Consider the following 18,221-nt stretch of genomic DNA (forward strand, 5'->3'; position numbering starts at 1 on the left):
AAACTCTTTCATCTTTTGTTTGTCTAGGAACAACTTCATTTCTCCTTTATATTTGAAGGATAGCTTTGCTGGATACAATATCTTTAGAGGTCAGTATTTTTCTTTCAGCACTTTAAAGATGTCATCCCACTCCCTTCTGGCCTGTGTGGTTTCCACTGAGAAATCTGTTGTCATTCAAAGTGGAACTCCTTTATGTGTATTTGCTTTTCTCTTGCTGCTTTTAGAGATCCTCTCTTTGTTCTTCACATTTGAGAATTTGGTTACTATTTGCCCTGGGATAGTTGTACTTGGATTAAATCTGTTTGCTGTTCTCTGACTTTCCTGTACCTGAATATTTATCTCTTTCTCAAGTTTTGGAACGTTTTCTGTTAATTCTTTGATTAAGTTTTGTACTCCTTGCTCTTGCTTAGCTCCCTCTTGAGCACCGATAATTCTCAGACATAATCTTTTGAGGCAATTTCTATATTTTATTGGCAATCTTTATTCCTTTTATTCTTTTGTTCTCTTCTTACTGTGTATTTTCAAGTAGCTTGTCTTTGAGCTCGCTGATTCTTTCCTCTGATCTATTTTGATTTTATAAGCCTCTAATAAATATTTTAGTTCAACAAATGTATTTCTCAGTTCTATGATTTCTGTTTGGTATTTTTTTACTATTGCAATCTCTTTATTAAATTTATCTGATGAATTTCTGGATTTCTTTCTGTATTATCTTAGAGATCACTGAGTTTCCTTAAAACTGCTATTTTGAGTTATTGATCAAAGAGTTCACATATTACTATATCATTATAAGATTACCATCTCATTGGTTTCTTGTTTTGTCCATTTGAGGAGATCATGGTTCCCTGTTTGCCCTGGTTTCTTGTAGACATATGTCTATGTCTTTGCCTTGAAGGATTAACTGTTTATTCCAGCCTTCTTTTTATGGATTGTTTTGTTTTTTATTGGATATGTTTGCTTACAGATGCTTTGTAATTTAGCTATTGTCTTTCTTTTTTCCCCACAAGGTCACTGTCTCCTTTTTCATACCATATGGTGCCTTTAGCCTAGAATTGTCTCGGTTCTAGTGAACAATCAGAATGCTGCCCATCCAGAATGGGGGAGGTCCCAAAGGGGATATCCCTGTAGTGTGGGAAGCCTAGGTGTTTGTGCCTGGGGGACCTGTGGAATGAACATGTTATGTCATGGTGCTGGTGAACAGCCACTCTGATTTGGTTTTGATTGAGTTACAGAGCAGAGTTTCCAGCATTAGGAATGGCAGTTCTACCTCCTCCCTTCTTCTCTGGCTGTCTTCAGGGATATTTCTTGCTTCACGTACTGCCATTGCTCCCTGTGGGTAAAGACAGGAACATGTCTCCTGCCAGGGGAACCCAAGATGGTGAGGAAGTTGGTTATCCATCTCAATCTCACTTTTTCAAGTGTAGAAACTATGAGTCAAAGGGAAGTTTTTCAGGTACTAGATGCCAAGCAGATTGAGGGGAGGAGCATTGTAGATATGGAGTCCAATTCTCTTATTATCTGCTTGGAGTTTTTTTTCACTTTTCTATGGCCCTAAAAACTGTCTCATCCACATATTCAAATCCTAGGATATTGCTGGTAATAATCCCAGCACTGTATATTTATTTTATTATTTTCTAGTAGAGTTGGGAGTGGGGAGTGCAGCCAGCTTGCTTCTACACTGCCATTTTGGAATCAAAAGTCCCCTAGAAGGAACTCTTTAAAATCACTAGCACAGGGAAAAGCTAGCTCCAAAACCAGCAAATAACTTCAACACATTTCACAAAAGAAGATACACAAATAGCCAATAAGAAAATTAAAAGACGCTCAACATCATTTGCTATCAGAGAAACGTGAATCACACCCCTGATGGGATACCATGTCATACTTACTAGATATACTCAAAAGAAAATTCTGGTAATACCAACTGTTGAAAAGAGTGATGCAACTGGAACTCTCATATATTGCTGGTGGAACTGTTAAATGGTACAACTATTTTAGAAAACAGCTTAGAAGTTTTGTATATAGTACACCTACCGTACAGCTACTCTGTGGCCCAGAAATTCAATTCTATATAGGCAGTTTTTATAAGATCACCCTCAATAATTCTGATTTTCTGCTATTCACAGCCTTGCATAATCCCCTCCCCTTGAGTAACATGCTTCTAACAATAGAATACAGTAATATTGAGGGGACATTTCTTCCATAATTAGATTACAGAAGATGGTCACTTCTATCTTGCTAACAGTCTCCCTCTATTGCCTTCCCAGCTTGAATGCTTTGATAAATCAAGCTGACATCTTGGAGAGGCCCACAAAGCAAGAAACTGAGAATAGCATCCAGCCAACTGCCAACCAGGAACTGAGGCCTTCAGTTCAATTGACTGAAAGGAACTGAATTCTATCAACAACTATGTGAGCTTAGAGGAGATCCTTCCCCAATCAATCTTTCAGATGAGACCCCAGCCCAGGTGACATCTTAATTGCAGCTTTGTTACAGATTCTGAAGCACAGGATCCAGTTAAGTGGTACTCAGATTTCTAATCCACAGAAACTGTGTGATAATAAATGTGTGTTGTTGTAAGCCACTACATTTGTGGTAGTTTGTTCTGCAACAATAAATAGCTAATATAAACTCATAGGTATTTTCCAAAGATAAATAAAAACATAAGTCCATTCAAATGATTTGTACAAGGATTTTCATAGCACTATTATCCGTAATAGCCAAAAATTAGAATGTTGATCAAAAGGTGAATGGATAAACAAATTATAACATATTTATGCAATGGAATGCTACTCAGCTATGTTAATAACATGTTAATTACTTTAAGCGTTTTGATTGCTAATAGGATGCACAAAACTTAAACAGTTTATACTCAGGAAACAACTTTGATATGGGCAAAGGATACAATACAGCAATAACAGGAGATCCTAAATAAAGACTTCTTTATTATTCCAAAATGGTGTTGGGTTTCCCTGGACATGCATTATGCTCAGCTCTAAACCACCACTTGTATGCATACAAAGATCCTTGGAACCAGGAAGCCAAAGGTCCGCTTGAGGCAGGAGTCTCTTACAGCGAGTAGGATGCTTAGGTAGGCACATTACAACTACATCTCCAATCTCTAATGTCAATATTCCCCTGGTTTCACCCAAACCAGGTGAATCCACAAATCTAATTGTTATTAGTAAACAAGGCTGATAGGCTTATATATCCTGCCCCAAAATCACTTACATGCACATAGTAGTAAAATATCATTTAACCCCAATGATTACATTCTCTAGCTTTGCTCAAGTATTAATACACTCCAGGCAATTCTAGATATAGGTACACGGTCAATCTGACTGAGATTAATTAATACTACACATAAGTACGTAAGCAATTAAAAGAAACAAACTACTGATACACGTACAAGGATGGATCTGACAACCATTATGTGAGCAAAACAAAAGCCAGTCACAAGAGTGTATTCTGTGAGGTTCCATTCATAGGATATCCTAGAATAGGCAAACCAAGATGGTGATAGAAGTTAGAAAGTGGTTGTCTCTTTTGGAGGGAGAAAGGGGCAGGAGGGGGGAATTGAATGACAGAGCACACCAGGGAACATTCTGAGACAATAGAAAAGCTTTATAACTTTATGGTAGATACATTTATTTAGCAGGTAAATAAATTGAGCTCTCCCTTCTGTGGTCTTCTGCAGTGGCCACAGACACCATGTGTTCCAGATGGCACAAGTACACAACGGCAGAGTTTCCGCTGGTCTGGGGCCCTAAGCAACTGTGTGGAGAAGAGTTTGCAACTGACTTGTGCTGAACAGGTAGCATGTGTGATAAATCATATGTTAAAGCAATGGTATTTATTTATTGCTACTTCATCATAGCCTAGCTATCCTGACTAACATAGTCAGGATACAGATTTTTCTCTATATCTCACAAGCATCCCATATACTTTCCTGAAGCGATACTTTCTCCATGAATAGACAGTGAATGAAAACAATCAAATCCCTATTACTTTTCAGGAGAACACAAAATGATCAACTTGGGGAAAAAAAATGAAAGAATGTAATAAAAAAGCTTAAAAATTGTATCAAGGAACCTATTCCCATTAAGTCTTTCAAATAAAATGGAAGACTATAAAATATAAATGGATAAAAGACCAGGCTTTAGAACTACATTTGAGCTCAAGCAAAGGAGAGAGGCCTCACTTAGAAACCAACCTTGCTGGCACCTGGATCTTGGATTTCCAGTCTGTAAGAACTGTAAGAAAATTTATTTCTGTTGTTTAAGCCATCTAGTCTATGATATTCTGCTATGGCAGCCCAAGCTGACCAATACAGCCTCTGATATTATCATTATCATCTTCATTGAACATCCTCAATAAGTGGTTTTAGTTAGAGGGATGCTTTCATTCTTGCATATTTTGTTCAACAAATTCGTGTGCCTACTATATGCCTGACACTCTGCAGGGCACCAGCGCTTGCAGAATGAATAAGGCAAAGTCATTGTCCTCATGGAGGTTACATTCTAGTAGAAGAGATTAAAACCAGATAACCAACTGCTATATAGCATCCTGTACTGATAAATGCCGTGAAGAAAAATAAAAGCCTGAGGGATTAGGGTATAACCAGAGCTGCCAGTTTATACTGAATGATTCATTCAGGCATTATACTGAATGACTGGAGACCCATGAGCAGAGATTCAAATGAAGTACAGGAGACTGTCACAGAAATATCTGGGGGAAGAACTTCCAGGCAGAGGGAAGAGCAAGTGCAAAGGCTCAGAAATGGCAATGTATTTGTCAAATTCAAGAAACTGCAAAGAGGCCAATGTGGCTGAAGCACAGGAAGCAAAAGGGATTAAGAGTGGGAAATTAGGTGAAAATGGTAGCAAGAGTTCAGATAAGGTGGGGCCCTGTGGACCTCAGGGAAATCTCTGGTGTTTTATTCTGAGAGATGGAAAGCTATTCAGGGATTTTATGCAGAGGGTAACTTGACTTGACTCATATTTAAAAGAATCACTCTTGGCTGCTGGGCTGCTGAATGGATTGGGAGTGGGGACAGGGGAGACAGCAAAAGCAGGAAGGCTGGTTGGTTGGCAGTTTATTGCAATGTGCATGTGAGATAGATTTGTGGACTGGTCTAGGGAAGTCACGGTGAGATGGTGAGAAGACGTCAGATTCTAAATGTATTTCCAAGGAGAAGAATTGGCTGCTAAATCGAATGTGGAATAGAAGGTAAAGAAAAGAGAAGGGATGATCTCAAGGATGTGGATGTAGCAGTAAGGGCCCTTGCAAAGAGGCAAGATCATCTGGATTATAATTTTCCACCCTACTTCTAACTTGTGACCCCTCTGTGTGTTGTATGATAAACCTTTAAAGTGGGATTAACGATGTGAAGATCAAATCAAACTCAAAAGGCTTTGAAAAATCAGTAACACAAACCACCAAACAGTTATCCTTTATTCATCCCCAAACACATAACCTGGGTGAACTGCTGCTGCTGCCTCACTGCCTGCCTGGTCTTCACCCCCTCCCTGGCATGCAGTGATGCAATAAGTCATAAATAATACTGGCACAGAAACCACTACTATCTCTGGCAGTGGACAGCATGTGGCACTCTATGAGTGATGGTGGCCCAGCATTCAGGTTCAGGTGGCTCAGGAAAACAAGTTACTCACTTTCCTGTCACAGACACTCCTGAAATGACAAAGCGGGCAGGGTCAGGGGCTATCCAGGGACCTTGCCTCTGCCTCTAGCTGCCCTTTATAAAATGGCCATAGCACAATCTGCTGTATTCCTTCACTGTGATATGCTCCTGAACAATAGGACAAGAAATATTGGCACTTTCAAGAAAATTGAATTTCAATTTAAGTAAAGCAGAAGTGACCCCCTGCCCTTCCTGTCCCTGTCCCTGCATTATTTTTCTCCATACCCCATCACCACTTGACATACAATAAGTTTTACCCTCGTTAATTGTCCATCACTCCCTCCTGCAAAATATAAGTTCCTTTAGAGCAGACACCTCTCTGCCCACTCTGTCCACTGCTCCATCCAAAATGTTTGCTAACAGGCAGCCAAGGCACAATAAATCTTTGTTGGATTAATTAATGGATAGCTTTTTGAAAAGTTCTCAGCCATTTTTGGAGATCATGATAAAGATGTTCTTTTGCTTATAAAAATGTATAGACATTCAAAACATGTTGGTATACAAATTCAGGGAGTTTACAGAAATATTGACATCCATCCGTGAATCAGTCTCTTCCATTAAAAACCCATTAGTGTAATCAAGAAAGCCTGCATCAGCAGCCCCAGGTTTTAGATTCTAATCAAGCTCCACCAATGCCTTGCTTTGTGGCTTCGGACAAGTCGTTCCTACAATCTAGACCTCACTCTCAAGATCTGTAAAGTGGCTGGAACATACAAGGTGACCTAGCACATCCATTTCAGACCTAACATTGTTAATTCTCTAGTGCTGTAGAAGTAAAATACTCTAATCCAGATCCTTCACTGTGCAGACTGAAAAATTGAGACCCAGAGAAAATCAAGCACTAGCCATTGCCCCAGAATGACTCTGCTTTGATCTGGAATTTTCCCATTACCCAAAGTTGTGTGTCTTCCTGCTCTTTCATTGCTAAGATGTCATTTCCAGTTCAAGGCTTGATTGATTGGTTCAGTCAATGCTTTTTTATTGATTTGATCCAATTCCAGAGCCATGGAAAGTTGGCCACTTATGGCTGATGGGAAAAATAAAGGAAAGGTATAGCAGTCTTCTTACCAACTCAGCTATCCTTATCAGCCTTTTTTTTTTCACATTTTCTTATCAAAGAGGCTCATGCACATGGTATAAATTCAAGGTAATGATCAGGTGGGAAAGGTTGGACTTAACTGGAAGAAGACATTTTGGAATAGGGAAAATCCACATGTCAATGCCTGTCAGAGCTCTTGATTCAGAGTAGGTAGTCGGTCACTGGAGGGAAGGATAAAAAAAGTGTGGTAGACACTGGATGATTTAAAGTTGTTGTTTCCATGTCTAACTTTCAGATTCTATGAAGACCAGGGGATGAGGAGGATGCTTTCTGTAACTTCTTCCTTCCCCAAATTGTATATATGCCACTTCCTATAGTTAGAGAGTAGGACTCTGAACTAAAGCCAAGTGCAGATACAGCAGCTCATTACTGCATTAGTTTTCTGTGGCTGCTATAAAAATTACCAGAATTGGTAGCTTAAAAAATGTATTCTCTCACAGCTCTAGAGGCCAGAAGTTCAAAGTCAGTTTTACTGAGCTGTAATCCATGTTGGCAAGAGCACACTACTCTGGAGGCTCTAGGGCAGTGTCTGTTCCTGGTGTCTTCCAGCTTCTGGCGATTGCCACCATTTCTTGGCTTGTGATTGCATCACTCCTCACTCTGCCTCTGTGGCCACACTGCCTCCTTGTCTTCTGTGTGTTGGAATCTCCCTCTGCCTCTGTCTTATAAGGACACTTATGATTGGATTTAGGGCCACCCAAAAATCTCAGAATGATCTCACCTCAAGATCCTTAACTTAATCACATCTACAAAGATTTTTTTTCCTTCAAGTAAGGTAAATTTACTAGTTCCAGGAATTAAATGTAGACATATCTTTGGGAGGCCATTTTGCAGCCTAACACAGTTTCCTTCAGAGATACTCACCCAGGACAGCTGTTCTGGACAGTAACACCTGTGGGAGTTCAGTCAGGCTGGTGGGAAAAGTTTTAAGATGAAGTTATAGGATATTGACACAAATCTTCTTGGAAGGCTGGAAGGTTTTTGCAAAAGTCTCAGGATAGGGTTATGGCTGAAAGCAGCCTAATCCTTACCTTGAGTAAATAACTTAGAGGAGACACATAGGAATGTAGGGAAGTTTATCTAAATAACTTGTTTACTCATGTGGTCCTAAAACTAACCTTTGATCATTCGCGGGCAGCATGGCTCCCTCGGGGGAAGGCGACCTGGTTGGTTACCCTCTATGCTGAATCAAAGCCTTTGTCATTTAATGTGTGCTGAATAAAAGCCAGCAGGGCCAGTGAGTCAGGGCCATGGCTGCAACTCTTCACAGCACTCTCCTTGGAGTCTGTAAGTGGCCCAGGCCCTCAGCTGGACTGACAAGCATAATACCTGTATCAGTGTACGTTATTCATCCATCATTGGGTCAGGGGCTGTGGACAGACCCCTGCAAACACCCTTGTCTCCACTGTTACCTAGATATGAAACAGATCCTTCCTTTCTAATTATTCCCCTTGAATATAATTTGAGAAAGTTATTTCTATGCTTTTTACCACTGTTATTATTTTGAAAAGGAAGAATAAGAAAAGAGAATGAAGAAGAGTCTCCTTCCACCTGTTCATACAGGGATAAACTATTTCATGCTGACTGGGCTGGGTCATTAGAAATCAGGCCCATAGAAAGTCAGGAGGTCAGACAGGCTGGGTAAATTATAGTTAAAACAAAGTTTGTGAACATAGCATGGCAGGAGAACTATGAACCACTGTTTTCACAGTTCAAGGTAAGAGATTCAAGAAGGCATCAGGCAAAATCAAAACAGAAATATGGTAAAGGCATTAGGAGCCTACTTTTAGCAAATTTCAGTGGCTTTGTATGGTGTGCTCAGTTCTGCACAGTCAACTTCTCTTTACATAAAGGGACTCCAAATCTCAGGCCAGGATCCTTCCCTGGTGGAACACGTTGCCAACTAAGGGGGCCTTTCTGGGGCAGCTACCTTCCTTACCCAGCCCCAGCTCAAGCCCCTGACTGTAGCACCCTGATGGGAACACAGGAAGCTGCACAGCATTTACCTCTCAGGAAGCAGGTTAGGAGTAGAAGTATGAGAGAAGATGCCTTATAGTCTGCCTTGACAACACTGTTATGTCCCTGTAAGTGAGAATCGTATAAAGGAAATTGCAGATGAAATAAGAACACCTTCAAAGCTGAAAGTTGCCCCAGATTTGTGGCCTTGCATTAAGTGCATGGCAATTGCTGTACAAGTTCCCATAATTGGCTAAGAAATCACACAGCTGGGGCTTTCACTCAGCCCAGGGAGATGGAAATGACTTGTAGTCCTTGCAAACAGAGGTTTTTCATGTCTCTCCCCAGAGACCTGAATATTTGCTGCCACACAGAGCATATTACTGTACCAATTTGTTCTTTTTACATTCCTCAGGAGACAGAACACCACAGGAAAATATTCCTGTCTTATAGAGGCCATATGTGTCTTCCCATTGGCCTCCTCCAAAGACTTCTTGCCACTTTCTCTCTCCCAGCTGTCTTCTCTTCCAAATCTCACTGCCAACAGCCAGTAAGGCTCACATCATTTGTCCTGGAGTTATTGAAATAATCTTCTCATTGTTCTCCCTGCTCCAGTCCCCACAACCCTCATCTCATCGTGCATAGCCTACAGTTTATATGTCAGTTTTATCATGTCACAACCTTGTAAGGGACTCCTCCACTGCCAGCCTCCACGGTTCTGTGGGTAGTGTCCATCAGCTTTCAGGGCTGGCACATCATCACATTAAAAACATTTACACTAATGAAGATTGCAAACAATATATTAATTTTCCATATTAAACCAAATTAAAAGGTACACTTTATAATAAAGTCACTTTCATTGACTCATCGTAGACGTTCCCAAGTTAAGAGAAAAATGGGTGAGTTATTTTAGCCAGCAAAGTGGGAATTTGATATGACTCATGGCCTCCTACCTGTACTCTTCATTTTGCAACAATTATGAATTACTAAAATGTTATAAATTTGATTTTCAGTGACTTTCATTTTTTACAATTTTACTCACATAGTAAAGTCACTTTTTTTAGTTTTACTCACATAGTATATGGTTGAATCATAATACATTAAGTTTCTGTTTGTTACCTCATCTTGTAATAACAGCTGAAGAACTTTCACCTAATTTAAATAGCACATTTGAAATAGTAAGTATAGGTAAAGATAGGAATCCAAGTCAATTCAGATGAAAGTTAATTTGCCAATAGCAGGTTCACTGAATGATGAAGAGGCCACGTCACCCACATGAAGCTGCCTGTGATTGAGAAAATGTACTATAGCTTTGAACATGAGACTCAAAGCAAAAGTCACAGATCATAATGCAGGTGAAGACATGATTGAGCTGCTTCTCCAGTTGGCAACTCTACATAGCAGGCTCAACACAGGCTCCACAGATTTTTCAATGGCTAACAGATTTCCTGAACACACTGAGGAGGTCAGCTAATTTTTAATTAGGAAAACATCAGAGATAAATAAAAGAAGAGTGAGCAGTTTATTTCCATCATTTTACATGGAAATTTTACATCACTTTACATTTTACATTATTCATTTTACATGAATAAGAATATATGAGAAACATTCATGGCACCAACAAATCTGTGATTACAGCAAATGCAAAGCAATGATGCAGTGACATGCACATATTAATGAGATGTCAGAACTGGTCACTTCTTTTATTATTTAACAATATAATATAACAGGACTTATTTATGCATGTTCTTTCAGAGAATATTCTTGCTTTTGTAGAAGTAGAATAGACACCTAACAGAAAAACCTAAAACTCATTGTCAAAGATAAAATTTAATTGTGAAAAACTTATTTTTACTTTGTTTTCCTCATATATGTCAATGTTTTAATACTTTAAGTAGTTCATTTGCTCGTATGCATGCTTGTTAAGTTTTTTTGTGAATACCACAACAAAAAAGATTATGGCACTGATTGCTTTAATTTCCTGAAAACGTGAGTTTTGCCAGGTAGAAGATGAGTTAAGAGGTGGTATCAAAGTCTTCACATGCTTAGTACAATGTGTTGTGCTGATAAATACAAAAAGTCCTATGTATTTCATCAAACAAAGTGATAGAGAACTGTTGATTGATTTTCCACTATCATGTCTCAATCACTTTTTTAGGCTTACTGTGCATATTAACAAACAGGTACTACCATTTGCTCCATCCGAATTGCACACTGCCTGCACAACTCTTGCTCCACAACTCTCTGGCTTTGTGCCAGCTCTCCTGTACCTGGAAAGTCCTTCCTGCTCCTCTCTATACCTGGCTCAGATCCTTCTTCTTCCATGAAGCCTCCTCTGGAAACCAACAATTCTCCTGCTTCAATGGACATAAAGGGGAGGGAAGAGGAGAAAACATATTTAAAATGCTGAGCTACTCCCTCAAGATTCTGACTCAGTAGGTTTTGGAGTCTAAGAATCTTTATCCTAATATCCCTAATGAGCCTGAAGAACATCAGTTGGTCTACAAAACACTTAAGAGTCACTGCAAAGACTTGACTATAGGCATCTTGCTCTCTGACCAACTCTTATAAACAAGCTCTTAACCAAACCTCATTGGTCCAGTCATGTTTCCAACTGGACTGTCTTCCTCCCTTAAATCCACCAGCACATGGAAAGAGCATAGTAAACAAAGGATTGTATTGATGGATATTCAACACGACGTAATGCACCATATTTGACAGAGAACTTCAGGCTCAGACACTCCTCACCTCACACATGGCATGCCTCCTCCCTTCCTTGCGGTCTGGGCATAGTTCATTCCCCGTTGCAGATCATCATAGCAACTCTGCGGGTAATGTACAAAAGAGACAGACCACTCTGCTGGAGAAGGCCAAGGATAGATTTAATGATAATGACACTCTGGAGGCTGAAGGATAATGTCCAGTTGATTTCCCTAAAGGTGGAACAACAAAAAAAGTATTACATTTTCCGGAATGAGTGATGTAAATTAAATGTACCAAACACATCCCTGTTTAGAATGCTAATTAGGTTAGCATGGGGTGTGGAGGCATAGTCCATCTCTAGAGGATCAGAGAGTATTAGAGCTGGGAGGAAATGGAGCAATCTTTCCACATCCACACACAGCCCTCTTGCTGCAGAAAAAAAAATGTGTATGTGTGTCTCGCTATCCCAGGCTAGTTTCTCTCCCCAGGTGCACTGGACATACTTCATATATTCATGTGTATGTGTGTATGTTTGTAATTTATATACATATTCTTTATATGAAATTTACATGTATTATTTATACACACACATATATATATGTACCTTTTTTAATATAGGTAAGGTCTCACTATGTTGCCCAAGCTGGTCTTGAACTCCTGGGCTCAAGTGATCCTACCACCTTAGCCTCCCAAAGTGCTGGGGTTACAGGCATAAGCCACCATGCCCAGCTCCTGGACACACTTCTATCTTTGACTTCAGTGACCTTGCCCATCAATAATGCCCTTCCTCATGCTTTTTAAACATTGAGTGGATTTTCTCATAATAATACAAACATACACAGTCTCTTTTCTGCTAGACATGAGCCAGCAGCCTTCTCCCAGCTCCTATAAGGGTGGAGAGGGACAGCCTGGCCACAAAGGCACTATGGTGAAGTTGAGCTGAAAGATGAATCCTAGAGATAGCAAAAGTGTCCTGAATCAAGCTAAGCTGTACTTTCTAGTTTAAATCACTGCTGAAATATTAGAAAAACAGAAATTAGAAAAATTCAATATTTCATTGCTGAAATATTAGAAAAACAGGAAGACACAAAGATAAAACATCCAAAACTTCACCATCCAAAGAAAAAGTTAAAATATTTTTTTTTCAATATTTGTTCTATATGTGTGTATATTTATAGGTTTCACAAAACTAATATTCCATTTTTAAAAAGGCTTGTGGAACATGACACTTCCCAAATATGTCCTTCTCCAAATTGATTGTTAATGACAACATAATATTCCAGTAATGGATAACCATCATTTATTTAACTCAACCTATATTGTTGACCTTAACCTTCTTTCAGTTTTTCACTATTCTAAAATACTTCTTATTTGTTCATGGGCAACATCTCTGAATATTTCCTTAGGATAAATTCCTAATGGTGACATTGCTGGATTAAGAGACGTACCTTTTTTAAAGACTTTTGGCATACCTTATCTCTCTCCTAATTGCCTCTCAGTATCGGTAGAGTCAGTTCTTTTATAATGCTTGTTTTGAAAGTGCGTTGCAATATGATTGATTTGTTAGGGAGCAATTCCAACATATCACAAATTTCACATTTGCTTTTATGAAATAATGTCCTCTGCAAGAAACACTAGGTGAACTCAGAAAACTGCATCCTACTCAATGGAGGCATGTAAGAATACACAAAATGCACACATGAATTTACCCCAAACATCTACCACCTACCTCAGTTGACCATGTACATTGTGAGCCACATGTAAGCACATCTGGTGTCATAACTTTCTCTAGTTTCAGATAGCCCTCCCTCCACTTCACAGTAATTCACAAGCTGCAATCTTTCTGTTGCTCACTTTCATAAGCAAAACTTTAGGTCTGTTGCAAGGTAAAATGTTATATTTACTGCAGATTTTAAGAATTTTTTAGCCATCCAACATGTGTAAAACTATGCTATCATTTTTGCAAGGTTACTATTTTCTTTTTTAATGTATCACTGATTAATTTTCAAGTGTTGTACTCTGAACCTCATTCTCCCCTTAAACTCTGTGGTTTTTATTGTACAATTTTATGTGGCACGATGATTTTTAGGAACACATATGTCACATTCTAACAGAACTGACTGTACCTGAAACTTAGCACACCTGAAACAACCTTGATTTGCAATTATCCCAGAACCTCTTCTTTTTCCCATGTCATCTCAGAAAATGCTATTAACATCTACTTTGTTACCAAGTTAGAAACTCAGACATCACCCTCAATGATCAGCAGTAGAAACAACCAGTTCCCTTCACTGTGTGCCTATTGTGTGGTAGACAGAGTGCTGGTTGTTATTCTCCTTGATTTGTCATCAAAACGATTCTATGTCCAATGATTCCTTAGATTCATTTCATGTTTTCCATTCTCACGTTCCCCATTCTGGCAGGTTCTCATTAACTACTGCATGGCCTATTGGAAATCCATCAACAGACACCAAATTCTCTCTGTTCTAATGCTTCCATTATGCTACTTCATTTCCATGGAATGACCTTCCTCCTTTTTATGCATGATCAATTTCTGCTGAGTCTTGAAGTAGCCGCTCAAATAGAAGCACCTTTTCCAACTCTTCTTTGACTTTCTTAGGCAGCGCATTGCTGCTTATCTTTGTCCTCACAGCACCATTTTCCTCAAAATAATTTAAATAAAGTATATTTTAAATGGATGGGCAGCTTTTATTTATGTGGCTAATTCTTTAATTAACTCATCTTAACCATGTTAGTGGCACACATAAACCGCCAGCCCTCAATAAACTCTGGGATTTTGACAAAACTCTATATCTAAAGACATGGACTTCATCTCCTTCCTCTCCACCCACCCAATGTAATCATTGTCCTGAATTTCACGCTCATCCTTCCTTTGCTTCCCTTTGCTTTATCGCATCTGTATACACTTCTAAAAATTATTTATTTTTATTTTCCTGGTTTTCAACACCATAGAGAGTAGCATGCTGTATGTGACTATTTAGAACATTTTTTCACTTCATGTTGTATTGTAAAGTCCATCTACATTGTTTATGTCACTATGATGCATTTGTTTGATCTACTGTATATGTCCATCGTATTGAGCTTATTAATTGGATAGTTCAGATCTTCTACCCCCTTGTGGATATTTTTGTCTTCTTAACAATAATTAAGACAGACGAAGATTAAAAGCTCCCATGATAATGGTGTATTTATCAATTTCTCCTTGAAGTTTGACCAATTTTTGCATCGAATTCTTTTAAACAGTTGTGTTATATTTAAATTGTTGAATCTTTCGGCGAATTGATTCTTTTATCATTATGTAGTGATCTTCTCCATCCCTGATAAATCTTTCTGTTTTTATTCTGTATTTTTACATTATTTATAATACAATGTTATTACATAATAAAGTCTATTATTATTTATAATCTGATGTGAATATGACTATTCCAGCATTCTTTCATTAGTCTTTGTTTGATATGTTTTTTTTAAAATGTATTATTTTATTTTCAATTTGTGTGTGATATTATGCTTTAGGTGTGGTTCTTGTGAACCGCATGTAACTGGACTTTTTAAAACTAGTTTGTCTATCTTTATCTTTAAGCCGGAAGCTTAGACCGTTTACATTATTTGTGATTTTTTACTCCTCTTTTTATATATTTATATATTTTTATATATTTTGTGTTAATTCTATCTTATTACCAATTATAATTTCTTATTTCCAATTATAACATATAATATATAATAAGAAATTTAGCATATTCTAACAACATTTGATCTTGTCTCCACACACCTATCATATTTGTTTTACATATGCTTTAAGCTACTAAGATGCATTCTTATTCTGTCATTATTTCTTGCTTTTAAACAGTATTTTTAAATACTTGATTGTCTTCTTGCATTTGGGGCTCTGTTGAAAAATCTGTCTTATGTTTATTGTCTTGTATGTGATTTCTTCTCTGGAAACTTTTGTAATTTTTCTGTTTTTGATATTCTTAAACATCACTATAATATTCCTAGGTGTGGGGCTTTTCTTCTTTCTTCTTTGGCATTTCGTGAACCCTTTCAATATGAAATGAGCTTTCACCTTTTTGAATTGAAATGTTTAGGGCGATTACTGTAGAGTCACATAGCTGTACAGAATAATATAGCAAGATCCCTATATACTTTGCTCAGTTCCCCCAGTGGAAACAGTTTACATTTCTGCTTGGTGATTTTTGTGATTGCTTGTTCTTGTTTCATAATTTTAATATCTTCCCCAATCTATTTTTAGGTTAATGTGGCATTCTTGGTTATCTGGGTTGGAGGTGTTTTTTCCCCAATATTTCACTAATATTTTCCCTAATATTTCTGCTTATGATAAAAATTCGATGTTGTTTTTCTTTTGAAATACTCATGCTCTCAAACATACTGTTACGTTGGCCTGACCCCTGGGATGACCAGCTACTTTGCCAGGCTTCAAACACAGGAAAAACCCAAACCCCTATCTGTGTCAGCCCAAAGAAGCTCAGAGAAGGGAGAAAGCGGGGAGGTGCAAAGACCTTGGCAACCAGAACACCACTGTCAATCCTCCTTACTCCACAAAACAACTCTTTATGTTTAAGCTTTAACTTCTAATCCCCAGGGAATAACAGTTTTATGTGGGAACATTTCTTACATTATAATTCACCAGTGCTATGATTAGAGGAGGAGGAGGTAGGTAAGCAACTATCCTAATAGTGAGTTCTCGCTGATTTTTTTCAGTTTCTCATAAGCAAAGGGCTTCTGTTGTTGCCTCTTTCTCCTCAGGACACTTGTACTAGAGATCGGAGCCAGTGCAGATGTGGTAGCCATACTGCTAGCCTTAAAGTAATGGAGTGGGGGAAAGAGCAGAGCATTAACATTTGCAGAAGCTGAAATCCAGTGAGCCACTTTGTCTTTCAGTGAGTTTTAAACATTATGAGAATATAAGGGTGGGCATTTTTTATATGGCTATTCTATGAGCTGTAGATTTAGAAAGCTGAATACTCATCTTTCTACTCATTATAAATATATATATTAAAAAATATAAGACTTTACCCTGCAGACAAGTGAACCTAACTCCCTGGAACAAGCAACCCTCAGTCCCATGGGAATGCCAGAGAGAAGGCAAGGAAAGAACTTGGAATTCTAAAGCTTTCGGTAAGACCCCATTAGAAACAGAGAAGGCATAGTGAGAACCTTAGGGGAAAATATCATTGCCTACTTTCCCTGCTTCTTCCTTGCCAACTCTCATATCCACAAGTGATAGCACTGATTTAGCAAAGAGATTAGCGACACTAGTGCCAAATGCAATGAAGGGGCCAAAGACCATTTTCTAAATAGTCTTTTTTCTAAATGGTCATAAATGTGTCTAGCAGTTCCTCCTCCTGCCCATATCTAATTAGCACTATGGAAAATGGGCTCGTCTTTCTACAGACAATTCTACCTCCTAAATAATTCTTTTCTACACCTGTTCAAACCAAATTCTAACATCCTCCAAATACCCAGTAATAATAATTAATAAATATTTTAAATTTGATAATAAGAATTACAGAAAGTCTGTATTTAGTAAGGCACTGTGTTAAACATTTGCATGCATAAATTCTTCATGATAACCCTACTAGATAGTTGATACTATTTTCTCCATTTTTAAAAGAACAAGGCTTAGAAAAGTAAGTAACTTCAGCACTTTGGGAGGCTGAGGCGGGTGGATCACCTTAGGTCAGGAGTTCAAGACCAGCCTGGGCAACATGGTGAAACCCCATCTCTACTAAAAATACAAAAAGTAGCCAGACACGGTGGCATGTGCCTATAATCCCAGCTACTCAGGAGGCCAAAGCGCAAGAATTGCTTGAACCTGGGAGGCCGTGGTTGCAGTGAGCCGAGATCACGCCATTGTACTCCAGCCTGGGTGACAGAGCAAGACTCTGTCAAAAAGAAAAAAGAGAAAAAAGAAAGAAAGAAAGAAAGAAAGAAAGAAAGAAAGAAAGAAAGAAAGAAAGAAAGAAAGAAAGAAAGAAAGAAGGAAGAAAGAAGAAAGAAAGAAAGAAAGAAAGAAAGAAAGAAAGAAAGAAAGAAAGAAAGAAAGAAAAGAAAAGAAAGAAAGAAAGAAAGAAAGAGAAAGAAGGAAGGAAGGAAGGAAGGAAGGAAAGAAAAAGAAGGAAGGAAGGAGAGAAAGAGAAAGAAAGAAAAAGAAAGAAAGAGAGGAAAGAAAGAAAGAAAAAAGAAAGAAAGAAAGAAAAAAAGAAAGAAAAGAAAGAAAGAAAGAAAGAAAGAAAGAAAGAAAGAAAGAAAGAAAGAAAGAAAGAAAGAAAGAAAGAAAGAAAGAGGAAGGAAGGAAGGAGAAAGAAAGAGAGAAAGAAAGAAAGAAGAAAAAAAGAAAGAAAGAAACTTGCTGAAGTTCATATAGTTAAGAAGCAATAGAGTTTGGATTCTAATTCAGGCAGGCCAACTATAGAATCTGACTTCTGAGTGTTAAGATCTTCCTGCCATTCCTGAACACCAACAAAAGTGTCTCTGCCACATATTTTAGTGCTTGTTTGTGTTTAACATAGCACTTGGTCTATTTATTTCTATTACTGTTACACTATAATGGTCCCAGGCCTGTGATCTTTGTTTCTCTGGTGAGATTATTAGACTTGTAGAAGACATAGGCTGAACCGCCAATATTTGTTTCTCCTGGGGTGCTAGGCAAATAATAGCTGTTGAATAAATATTTATTAAAATCAAGTCAAATAAAGTAAAAATTAGAAAAATTACAGTGTGCAG

At 38.2% G+C, this 18,221-nt stretch overlaps 1 long non-coding RNA gene across 1 annotated transcript in view; it reads right to left on the reverse strand.

Annotated features, from left to right (window-relative positions):
- Nucleotides 1-703: 703 nt before the first annotated feature.
- Nucleotides 704-18,221, reverse strand: part of LOC110743552 — a 37,570-nt gene continuing 20,052 nt past the window's right edge. The window contains exons 3-4 of the long non-coding RNA XR_002522822.2: nucleotides 11,502-11,686; nucleotides 704-11,110 (exon numbers count right to left, since the gene is read on the reverse strand). This is a non-coding gene — a long non-coding RNA (uncharacterized LOC110743552). The remainder of the gene's footprint in view (nucleotides 11,111-11,501; nucleotides 11,687-18,221) is intronic.

The sequence above is a fragment of the Papio anubis genome, chromosome 5 (genome assembly GCF_008728515.1).
Source record: "Papio anubis isolate 15944 chromosome 5, Panubis1.0, whole genome shotgun sequence".
In the NCBI taxonomy this organism is placed as follows: Eukaryota; Metazoa; Chordata; class Mammalia; order Primates; family Cercopithecidae; genus Papio; species Papio anubis.